We start from the raw sequence: 12,245 nt of genomic DNA on the forward strand, positions 1-12,245 counted from the left end.
AGGAGAAAGAGGACAAATAGTTAAAAACGTAAGAAAGAGGCAGGAGCAGGAGGAAGAGGAAAACAGGAATGGGAGGAGAGAGGGTGCAAGGGGGTGAGCAAGCAGAAGAAGGACAAAAGAAAAAGGACAGCAAAGGAGAGCAAAAACAAGTTCTGTCAGGTTTGAACACCACCTAACGATATCTTTACTCATTTTCACTTTCACTTTAGGTCAAAATGCACTGCCTCTCACTTGTAACGAACATGAATAGTAAAGATGATGGAGAACAGAAATGGAGGACAAGACATTCTCCGGCGTCTGTGTTAGCTTTAGCTAGTGGCTACAAGCCACGCTCTGACTCGAGCCCAGAACTGCCTGGAGGCCTCACGACACCTCTCAAAACGTCAAACATTACCGTGAAGACACTCAAAGAGGCTCAAAGGACGACCTCTGTCAAACAAGACCTGCCTTTCACCGCCAGTCATGTGACTTCTTACATGATTGCCCGCCGACAGGAATAGCAAAGTGTAAAACGAATGGAATTTACATGCAGAAAACTAAGTGAAATACATAAACTGTACATGATGAAGGCAATGTATACATGAGCAATTAACATCACTCTTACTTTTATTGAACACTAGTTTGCCACAAAGGCGATGTGCAGGTGTATGTGTGGGGAATTGGGGCATACTTGCCAACCCTCCCGATTTTCCCGGGAGACTCCCGTATTTCAGTGCCCCTCCCGAAAATCCTCCGGGGCAACCATTCTCCCGAATTTCTCCCGATTTCCACCCGGACAACAATATTGGGGGTGTGCCTTAAAGGCACTACCTTTAGCGTCTTCTAAAACCTGACGTCACGTTCGCTTTTCCTACATACAAACAGCGTGCCGGCCCAGTCACATAATATATGCGGCTGTTATACACACATAAGTGAATGCAAAGCATACTTGATCAACAGCCATACAGGTCACACTGAGGGTGACCGTATAAACAACTTTAACACTGTTACAAATATGCGCCACACTGTGAACCCACACCAAACAAGAATGACAAACACATTTCAGGAGAACATCCGCACCGTAACACAACATAAACACAACAGAACAAATACCCAGACCCCTTGCAACACTAACTCTTCCGGGACACTACAATATACACCCCCCGCTACCATTTTTGCCATATACAATTCCTAACTAATTCACTGCTGACTTGCTTGTTTGCTTGTAATCATGAAACTCAATAAAACATATCAATAACAAAAAACAGTATTTCAACGGTGTATGGATGTTTACACGGCAAAAAAACCTCTTCAATTAGAAGACATTTCGAATGAGAAAATGCAATGTACGCATAGCTCCAGCTGTGGTCAGCTCACAGTTGGAACTAAACATGGCACTGTAACGTGAGTGGCTTCTGACCAATCATTTAAGAGCGGGTCTGAAACAGAGTTTGCCAGACTGTCTTTATAAACGACTCTGCCACTAGTGGTACGCGGGCTCCATCAAGTGGTGCGCCAAAGAACATTTGATTAAAGTACACTGTTTTATTTTATTATATTCAATCACAATGTTACTGTTCAAACTGTGTGTAATGTTGCAGTGGCCAAAATATGAAGTATACTTGTTGAATAAAACATCTGCCTTGTTTTAATGACTACTTAGGCCTACTACGCTGCTGTATTATAATGTTGGTCATTATGGTGGTACTTGACGAGCCAAGTTTTTTTTGAGGTGGTGCTTGGTGACAAAAGTTTGAAAACCGCTGTCCTAAAATGTTTTCAAGCACAGAGGCTTTCCTGTCGGGACATTTTCACTAAGCAAGGTGGCTAATGCTCACATGTTTGCTGAAGGCACACATGCAAATTGTCTGCTCATGTGTAAAATATATCTCAACAAGCTGTTCCAGGATGTTCACACTTCCCTTACAGGAAGCTGTCTACACAGGCACGGTCAAAGAGCACACACATACCTGTATATGCGCGCGCATACACACCTAGCACTAACATGCATTAAACATGCATGGACAATGTAAATATGGAGTCACAGACTCAACCACTTGTATAGAACATTTCACACCTGCGCTCTCTCATGCTCGCATGCAAACACATACGCACACACAATCATGCAATTGCAGTGCCGGGCAGGAAGTGTGCAAGCTGCATAAGCACTGAAGCTGTCATTTGCATGTTGAACGACACGGAAGTGATAGGTTCTGTGATGTACAAAACACACATACAGTACGTACTGTATGTATGCACACACAGACACACACACTAACTTGCATGCATAATTTTTCATGTGATTTGAATGTGCAAACAAAGCGTTCAGTGGGCAAGAGACTGGATGGCGGAAACGGGAAATGGACAAATTGTAGTCGTCTGGGAAACAGTCGTGTGCCATGTTATTATTTGAATGTGTTATCTCATTGGAGATCTCTCAAACACACACACACACACACACACACACACACACACACACACACACACACACACACACACACACACACACACACACACACACACACACACACACACACACACACACACACACACACACACACACTCCCAGACACACACACACCGACATGCACACAAAATGCCTGAATGTGAGTGGAAAAGAAACCTTCCTCTCTGTGTGATTCTGTCAAGAGCACAGCTTGCATCGGTCGTAGCAAGCTGGCATCACCATAGCAACAAAATACACACTTCGTCTTCACCTCTTGCCTTTTTCAACTCACTTTCTTTATTTGATCAGATTATTGTCTGTGTATTATAGTCACTTCCTGTAGTTTGCAGCCAATCAGACAGCAGGGATAAATGTGACTGCTTTATGATCACTAACAAGAGGTTTTTTTTTTCATGCATGTACAGACTCTGTAGTTACCATGGAGCTCGCATCCACATTCACTCCTGCATGTTTTCATCAGTTCCCTTTGTTTTGTCACCTCAGTGGCTGCATGGTGGACCAACACTTTCTTCTGCTCATTTCTTGTTCACTCTTGCTGGGTCTCAATTGGCACACTTGTCCTTGGAGTGCATAAGTGTGTTACACTAGTATACTTACACGTAGTCTTTGAGTGGGTAAGTGTGCTACAGATATGTACTAACACTTTGTGTTCGGATTGCATAAATATGTTACACTTGTGTACTTACACTTAGTCTTTTGAGTGCATAAATGTTTTCACATTGAGAAGTATACTATGTTAAAATGCAGTACACTGTCAGTACCAAAATCTACTCAAAACAATCAAAATGATGAGCGGGCAGTGATAGACAGTTACATCCCTCAATAGTCAACATCTTGGTTATATAGTGATAGGGGAGGGGCTAACTTGAAATGATGGCAAAAAGAATGGAATAATTGCATAATTTAGAAATCAAGAAAAAGGCTGTATTTGCGGGGCAATATAATTAATTGTTGGTGATACATTCTTGTGGGGTGGTCAAAATTTACCATTGAAATTAGAGAAAAATAAGTTCAATAATGCAATATCTGTTAAATGTACAATATGCATTTAGAAAAGTACTGCTATCAACATTCATACACTCAGAAACTGAGTACACAATATACACAGTATATACTTATTGAAGTGTACTGATGGAAGTATTCGATTTGAGACACAGCATATCAGCTTCCATTCTGTGAATGTGTCAGTCATGTGTCAAATGATAAAGCTGTCAATCATTCCATTCTAAGCACACAGGACAACCTCAAGTTCAGACCGATTGTCTTTGGACCAATCACCAGGCAATCACAGCTTGATGTTCACGCTGCTGACATTGTCTCACACATACACAAACTTGTGTTGATTCCTACCTGATGGTGGTCCTCTGGTCCAGACCAGGAAACCCACAAACTGGTTGTTACCACTTGGAGGAGACAGAGACAATCATGAGGTTAGACTCAAAGCACACATATTTCATCCAGTCACTTCATTGTTTATTGTCAAGGACCACAACAGTTCCCTGGTCACTTTCTTGCTGATTGAGGGGGTAATTTTTTTTTTGTACGCCTCACTTTTCATATTATTCTTATTTAGAAGAAAATTGTCGCCAAATTTTAACCCAGTTTCTTACATACTGTCTCGGTTATTTTATGACCAATCCTTGTACTGAACAAACTTTGTGTTGGCTGCGTATTATTCGGCAGAATTAAGCGTCCAAACAAAGAATCTATGCGTTAGTGACTCAGTCTTTGTTCTGTTTTTTAATTGAATACAACTGCAAAATAATCACAGAAAAACAAAAAGTTGTGAACAGGGCCGTAACTAGGATTTGACAAACAACGAGGTCAATAATTGGTGGTCCAAGAGGAGCTTTGAAAGGCTTAAATCATGGATATACCAACACAATATAACTAATATTACCTTGAGCAACACAATGCATTTACAGAATAACAAAAGTTTTCATTGACGTACAACTATCATGTGTTATGTAATCTAACATCATTGACAAGCAGCATGATTTTGTTCCAGTCCACTTGTTTTATTAATATGCTGAAGTTTAGCGTTAGCGTACTATACAATTTTAACATTATTAAAACCTATATTTCAAAACCTTACTATAATTTTAACTATACAACTACGATTTGAATTCAAGACCTTCTGCTTTGCAACACAGGTGCTGATGACGCGTGCCATGGGACATTTGGAGTAACATTTCATTTGAAGCACCTTGTCATTCAATAATTTACATTTGACATGCGTTTCTTCATGCAAAACGGCCCCTCCCACGGATCACCAAGTCCTACGCACAGCGCATGTTCTGCGTTTAGGGCGGTGCAGGCTTGATCTCTGTGAACAGAACCTGACTGACATGACAACGGTATTATACCAACAGCGTTTCACATCAATTTTATTCAGGTGAAACCAACATTAGTTACATCAGTATAATTTAATATTAACGTTATGTTGACAGCACATTTTGGATTAAAGTAAAAGTGGACTAAATGGCGGTACAGTGTTGTCTGGAGTTGGAGCCGGACCAAAGATTGTATATTGACAGAAGATGATCTACCGCATTGTGATGTACAGCGCACACAATGTTCTACACAGTGTACATTTACAGTCAGTTAAGTCATCTTTTTGGTACTTTAACTTTAACTTAACTTTAACTTTTGTCACCTGACATGACCTTGGTGTCCTCAATGTTAGTTACAGCCATGGTTGTGAGCGACAACACTATGATAAAGAAGGTGAGAAACACCATTGCATTCAAGAAAGAAGTTAACGATATTCCTCAAAAAGGATAATAGGGATGTTAAATGTTCATTTATACATTTCATTAAGTATTTCACTATTTTATTATTCTCTATTCAAATCCATTAATTTTTTTCTCATGGAAACAAATGTTTCCATTTCCATCTGAACTTTTGGAAGAGACTACTAATGAAAACCTAAGTACAAGTGTATTAGAAATCTCTCTCAGTGTACTGCAATTCTGATGAGAGAAGAAGTGTTTTTTAGTTGGGACAATAACTTAGATGTGGAGTATTTTTACTTCCTGCATGGTGACATTCTGATCCTAACCTCCCATTTCTAAAAACACTTTATCTTCATCTCCGAGCACGTCTGAGCAGCTGCAGTCTGACAAACCCCAACGAATAAAGATGACACATCATGTCAGTTTCATGTTTCTTTTTGTGCTTTTGTCTCCTTCTTTTGTGCGTCCTAAACCCGCAGGGCTTTCTCGTCAGTTTTCTCCTGCCGAGACACTGTCGCTTTTAATCTCCTAGTACCTTTATTGTTCTTGTAAAATTTCAAAAAAGTCAAGGTAAGGGGGTACAGAGAGGCTGACATCACAGGGTGAGGGAAAAGTTTGTTGGAAGTAAAAATACGAGAAGCAGCTTAAGTGTGCCTAATATTGTGTCCAGTGAGTGCATGTTAAAGGTCTTGTGATGTTGGCAACATTAATTTAGCACAAGTGTTGTAGCCAATTGTGCATAATAGCAGGTGAGAAAGCAGGACAGTTTGGGGAACGCTGTCTCCTCAGCCCCTCCCATCCCAGCATTTAAACACATCAAGGTGTCATAGGACCAGTTATAAATAGAGCATTTGCACAGGTTTCATTTTTAGAGCCTGTAAAGTCTATTTGTGGCATGTTAGATTTCAATCAATTTCTGACGGACAAAGACAACCACATTACCAACATTTGTTTCCTCAGAACTATCAAGGATGTGGGTGTCCAAAGTGTGGCCCAGGGACCACTTTCAGCTTGCAGGTTGTTTTATATTGTCACTCTGCACAGTTTAAACATATCTTGCCTCTCCTACGCCCAACTTTTCCTACTATGTGATTTGTTTTTTGACGAAAAATATTGTTGAAATGTTGCCACAGTTTTTGTATTGGTTAACATTAATATGGGTAGATCTGGAAAATATGGCAAAAATAAGATTACTTTTTTCATCTCATCCGATCTTAATAATCAGATTTTTGTATATTGATATTCTGCCAGTTTTAAAATATATGTATTAAAAAACTAAATGAACTATAGAGATTAGTTCAACATCTTATTAATACACTGAGTAAGTAAAGGAAATTGGATGAGAAAAAACACAATAACATAATGTTATGCATTTATTACCAATAAATGCTCCGAGTGTACTTGCTTTAAAATAAAAAAAGCACACACATTGATATGCTATTATTTCAACACTGGTGGCCACAGTATTAATATCAGAAGCTGTCAAATTATCATTAACATCCAATAACAATGTTTGAGACGCTACAATGAATCAGTGGTCGTTCACAACAGCCAACTGTCTCGCTCTGTATTTTGGAGTTAGTTTTGTAGTTTTTGCCTACATGTGTTTTATAGGTGGCCGCTTTGAGGTCTGTGTATGGAGGCAGGAAGTGTGCTGGCCCCTGGCTGGCTCCATAAAGGTGAGTGTTTGTGAAATGCACAGTCACTGTAAACATGCTTTACCCAGACCAACGTTCCTTATCCTCACCATGACAGCAATTCAGTCGCATTGTCAATTTCTCTGACTTTTCGCGTTTAATAGTGAATTATATTTTTATTAGCCAATTGTGTTAATCTTTTTAACGCCGAAATCATAGGGCCTTAAATAAGACAAATTCACGACTAACAAGTTTGATCATTCTGTTTATATCTGTGATTCTGTTTAGTATTGCAGTATCATGTAATCGAAAGTGGAGTGGGAAATTGTTGACTGCTTAGTTGTTGTCATGGATATTTCCACCATGTTTGATCGAGTTAATATACTGTATGCTAAAAGCTGATCAACGTGGTTGACCTGAAATGTATCACATTTATATAATACAAAGAGAAATCACACAGCCCTAGGGATGGGTACCTTTCACATAGGTTACCAATTCCTGGTACCTGAGAGTCAATTCCGGTACTCAATGCTACCAATTGTGGGTAAATAATAACATTAATTTGTTTAATAATTAAATCTGAAATGGTTTTATTTAACATTAAACACAGAGCTGAAGATAACTGCGCTGTCCAGTTGTTATATCTTGTTTTCGTTTCGAATCCAATGGACAATGGAAACAATGACTAAGTGGGGAAAATCGGTGAGGCATTTTATGGGCCCATCCAAATGCTATATCAATTTGTAATTCAGCATTAAAAAGGAGAGAAGAAAAGTGTATACAGTGTACTTATTGAAGTGCACTGACAAAAGTATTAAATTTGAGACACAGCATAAGCCTTTATTGCTGCCCCTCCCTCCTATCGTGATGCTTTCTTCCGGGATCATATCGCCACCTTCACGCTTCCTGGTCTCCTCATGCACTCCAGCATCTTATAGGTGTTTGTGTGCGTCTTAATAATTCAGCCTGCAATCAGCAGCTCTCAGGTTCCTCTTCAGCCCGCCGGCTGAGCTCACTTACACGCAGGACAAACTTTGCAGTCGTATTGACAGGCGGCGAGATGAGTTACACTCATTGTGGCGCTCGGAACCACTGCTTGGAAATTCTTTAGTCTCGCAAGGAGGTTATTTTTGTGGCACAGCATTGTGTTACTGTGCTGCAAGGTGCATGACCTACACAATGCTTCAGTCCACCTCTGAAAACTAATGGATCATTTACTCTCATTAGGTACACAATCTAATCAGATCCAATACAAAAACACTATCAAGCTTCTGGCTTCTTAAACAAAACAATACTCTGAACGCTAAATTTATTAACTTAGGTAAGTGAGGGCATTCCAACATCCAGTGACTCTTAACAAAAGCGGTGGGACAGAACCAGCAGGACTAAAGTACTGTTGCAGTCTCGTTCCAATACAACCCACACAGATACACACTTCTACACAAAGCTCCACCAACATTTTTAAGTAAAAAGGTGAATTAAACATCACAGTATCTGTGTGACACAGGTTCAAACGCCACTGTAAGAAATGGTGGCAGATGGCTTGTAGGTCAACCTTTGCATGTGCACACTCTCACACATGCACAGCGCCAGCAGCAACGTCATGGCCAACTCCTTATGAGGCCATCAGACACTTTTACTGAGGAGCAAGCCTTCATTAGTGGTTTTTCTGTTCTTGACTCGCTCTGCGTCCAAACTTTGATTCCATTTTCATTGTTTGGCTTTACTGCGTCAACGCTCGTTTAAAAAATGTGTGGTGACACGCAGAATGCACATATGGGACTTTTAGATCAATCCTTGAGAGAATTCTCAATGGGTTGATCATGTTTCTCTTCAACAGGAAAAAAGTTCTTATCAGGGCTGAGCCATCAACCCTCCCTCATATATTTGCACAGTGAAATCATACGACTATGCCAGGTCTATTTGCACTCTTTCAACATGTATTTGCACTTTTACAACAAAGATATGTTCTGTTTGTCTATCCTGCCGTTATCGTGCTGCTTGTTGGTGCTTGTTCTGTTTTTTCACACAGTTTAGTGTGTGATAACGTAATATTGGCGGGCTGTTTGGCCTATTGACTCTTAGTATTGTGTCAATACTAAAGATCCTTCACACATAATGATGTTTCACACATAAAGATCGTTTAGTCGTTCTAATTGCATTTAATCAATTGCATCTGGACTGTTTGGATTTCTTGAAATACGTTTTGCCTCTCCTCCGAGCAGGCTTCATCATTTTATGCTCAAAGACAGCTCTAGTCTATCTAGTCAATGCCCTGATAATACAATGCAATGGATGACTGAGAAAAATCACAGGTATCATACCATACATATGTTGTACATATTATTCTATGTAATATTTATATTCCGCTCTAAACTACTTTCACTTTTCCTACCACATTCAAACCATTTCAACATACAAACATTCTAAGACTCACAATGTTACAAAATGAAGCCTCCCAAAAAATCCCAGTTCTCCCAGCTTTTCCGGTCGCATGATTCCCATGGAAATTAATATAATTTTTCCACATTTCTCAAACCACTCCAGCATAAAAACATTCAAAATAACAACTTTTCACATCCTAAAAATATTCCACTTTTCCTCTTCAGCATTCCAGTTGAACTTCAGCCCTGCAGAATTTACGCTCAATATCTATACAAATCTTCATCTCTAGTTGTCCTTGCAATATTAGTATATGTTTGAGAATATTTGACAGGGGCAATGTGTGAACACATACATTCATCTTTACAAAAAGAAGAGATAATTTACACCAGATTTAGCTAAAGGTATTTTCCATCTGCAGGTAGGTTAAGACAATAAATACACAATAGAATACATTCAAAATCTTACCACATAGTCATTCACCTCAATCACCATTACTGATAACCACAAACATAGCTCATGTTGACAGTGCTGATTTCTCAATAATACTTTCCTGATGTCTTGAGCGAAATCATGCAGGTCAGAGCACAATTTCAGACTATCTGGATGGTTAACCCATTCTTAAATGGAATGAAAAGCCTGACTGCTCAATGTCTCAGCTTCTTGAGAAAATATACAGTCCTTATTAACTTTTGTTATTATTTGAAAAGCCGTAGCATATTTTTTAATGTTAGTGGCTATGGTATTGATTCTGGGCTGCAGTGTCCTTCAGCAACATGCCTGCCACCTGTTGCACACAATAGACTTTGACAATGACCTTTAACCTATGACCCTTGCTGCGGAACGGAAAGGGAGGGGGCATCACAGGATTATGATACACAGTCTGCAAATAAAACAGGGAAGTAAGGCTGACTGAGCCATCTTGCAGCTTTAGAGGCCGAAGTCATGCAAGATTTTGTATCCCTGAAATAATTTGTATTCCCTGCCACGGGAGCAGAATTCAGAGGGGGTGTAGCTACATTATGTGTTCAGATAATACAGAATGCGGATTTTTAAAATCATGCCTTGATTGTCAAAGATGTTGTTTATAATGTAACATGTCACATAAATGCTTTTGCTAATCTGTATATTACGTGTTTTACTTATTAGTATATATTGCTGCATGACAATGTCCTTATAACTTTCTCTATTTCATACAAAAGTGTAATGTTGCTAAGCTGCTATATGTCTGTAATTATCAACAATTTGGACAAATTTCATCATTCAAAGATGATGTTATTAGGGGACACGTTATTTCAGCCTACAGTTTTGTGTGTCTCCTTTATAAACCTCAGATGCTGTTCTAACATACATCCATCCTATCCATTTTCTACCGCTTGTCCCTTTCGGGGTCGCAGGGGGGGCGCTGGAGCCTATCTCAGCTGCATTCGGGCGGTAGGCGAGGTACACACTAGACAAGTCGCCACCTCATCGCAGGGCCACATACTTGGGATCATCAATAACGAAAGGTTTAAATTGCCTCTTTGATTGAAGGAATTACATGGTGCACTTTTGCGTACCATTGTCATGCAGCGATAAAAATACTAATAAGAACACGTAAAGATCATCAAAAACATTATTTAAGCACATTTTTAGCCACAAATGCACATTACATTACATAAATGTCACAGGTTACATCACTAACAACATATTTGACCATTAAAGGCCTACTGAAACCCACTACTACCGACCACGCAGTCTGATAGTTTATATATCAATGATGAAATCTTAACATTATAACACATGCCAATACGGCCGGGTTAACTTATAAAGTGACATTTTAAATTTGCCGCTAAACTTCCGGTTCGAAACGCCTCTGAGGATGACGTATGCGCATGACGTAGCCCGGCGAACACGGGTATGCCTTCCACATTGAAGCCAATACGAAAAAGCTCTGTTTTCATTTCATAATTCCACAGTATTCTGGACATCTGTGTTCGTGAATCTGTTTCAATCATGTTCATTGCATTATGAAGAAGGAAGCTGAGCAAGCAAAGAAGAAAGTTGTCGGTGCGAAATGGACGTATTTTTCGAACGTAGTCAGCCACAACAGTACACAGCCGGCGCTTCTTTGTTTACATTCCCGAAAGATGCAGTCAAGATGGAAGAACTCGGATAACAGAGACTCTAACCAGGAGGACATTTGACTTGGATACACAGACGCCTGTAGAGAACTGGGACAACACAGACTCTTACCAGGATTACTTTGATTTGGATGACAAAGACGCAGACGTGCTACTGTGAGTATGCAGCTTTGGCTTTTTTTTGCGTATGTACGTAACTTTTTTAAAATATATAAGCTTTATGAACCTTGGGTTAGGTGAACGGTCTTTTGGGCTGTGTGATTGTGTGTGTTGATCATGTGTTTGAATTGTATTGGCGTGTTCTATGGAGCTAGGAGCTAGCAGAGGACCGTACCTACGTGCGCGTCACGTACGTAACTTTTTAAAAATATATAAGCTTTATGAACCTTGGGTTAGGTGAACGGTCTTTTGGGCTGAGTGATTGTGTGTGTTGATCAGGTGTTTGAATTGTATTGGCGTGTTCTATGGAGCTAGGAGCTAGCAGAGGAGCTAGGAGCTAGCATAACAAACACGCAGGTGTTATTATGCAGGATTAATTTGTGGCATATTAAATATAAGCCTGGTTGTGTTGTGGCTAATAGAGTATATATATGTCTTGTGTTTATTTACTGTTGTAGTCATTCCCAGCTGAATATCAGGTCACCCCCGGCTCTCACAGCATCTTCCCTATCTGAATAGCTTCAACTCCCCACTAGTCCTTCACTTGCACTTTACTCATCCACAAATCTTTCATCCTCGCTCAAATTAATGGGGAAATTGTCGCTTTCTCGGTCCGAATCTCTCTCACTTCATGCGGCCATCATTGTAAACAATAGGGAACTTTGCGTATATGTTCAACTGACTACGTCACGCTACTTCCGGTAGGTGCAAGCCTTTTTTTTATCAGATACCAAAAGTTGCAATCTTTATCGTCGTTGTTCTA

The 12,245-nt window shown here is 39.8% G+C and overlaps 1 protein-coding gene across 3 annotated transcripts in view; it reads right to left on the minus strand.

Moving 5' to 3' along the window:
- Nucleotides 1–12,245, minus strand: part of hivep2a (HIVEP zinc finger 2a) — a 141,789-nt gene that overhangs the window by 99,038 nt on the left and 30,506 nt on the right. For all 3 annotated transcript variants that reach the window (XM_062045033.1, XM_062045034.1, XM_062045032.1), the window contains exon 2: nucleotides 3,797–3,849. The gene's annotated coding sequence lies outside the window, so the exon portion shown is untranslated. The remainder of the gene's footprint in view (nucleotides 1–3,796; nucleotides 3,850–12,245) is intronic.

This window comes from Entelurus aequoreus, linkage group LG04 (assembly GCF_033978785.1).
Source record: "Entelurus aequoreus isolate RoL-2023_Sb linkage group LG04, RoL_Eaeq_v1.1, whole genome shotgun sequence".
NCBI lineage: Eukaryota > Metazoa > Chordata > Actinopteri > Syngnathiformes > Syngnathidae > Entelurus > Entelurus aequoreus.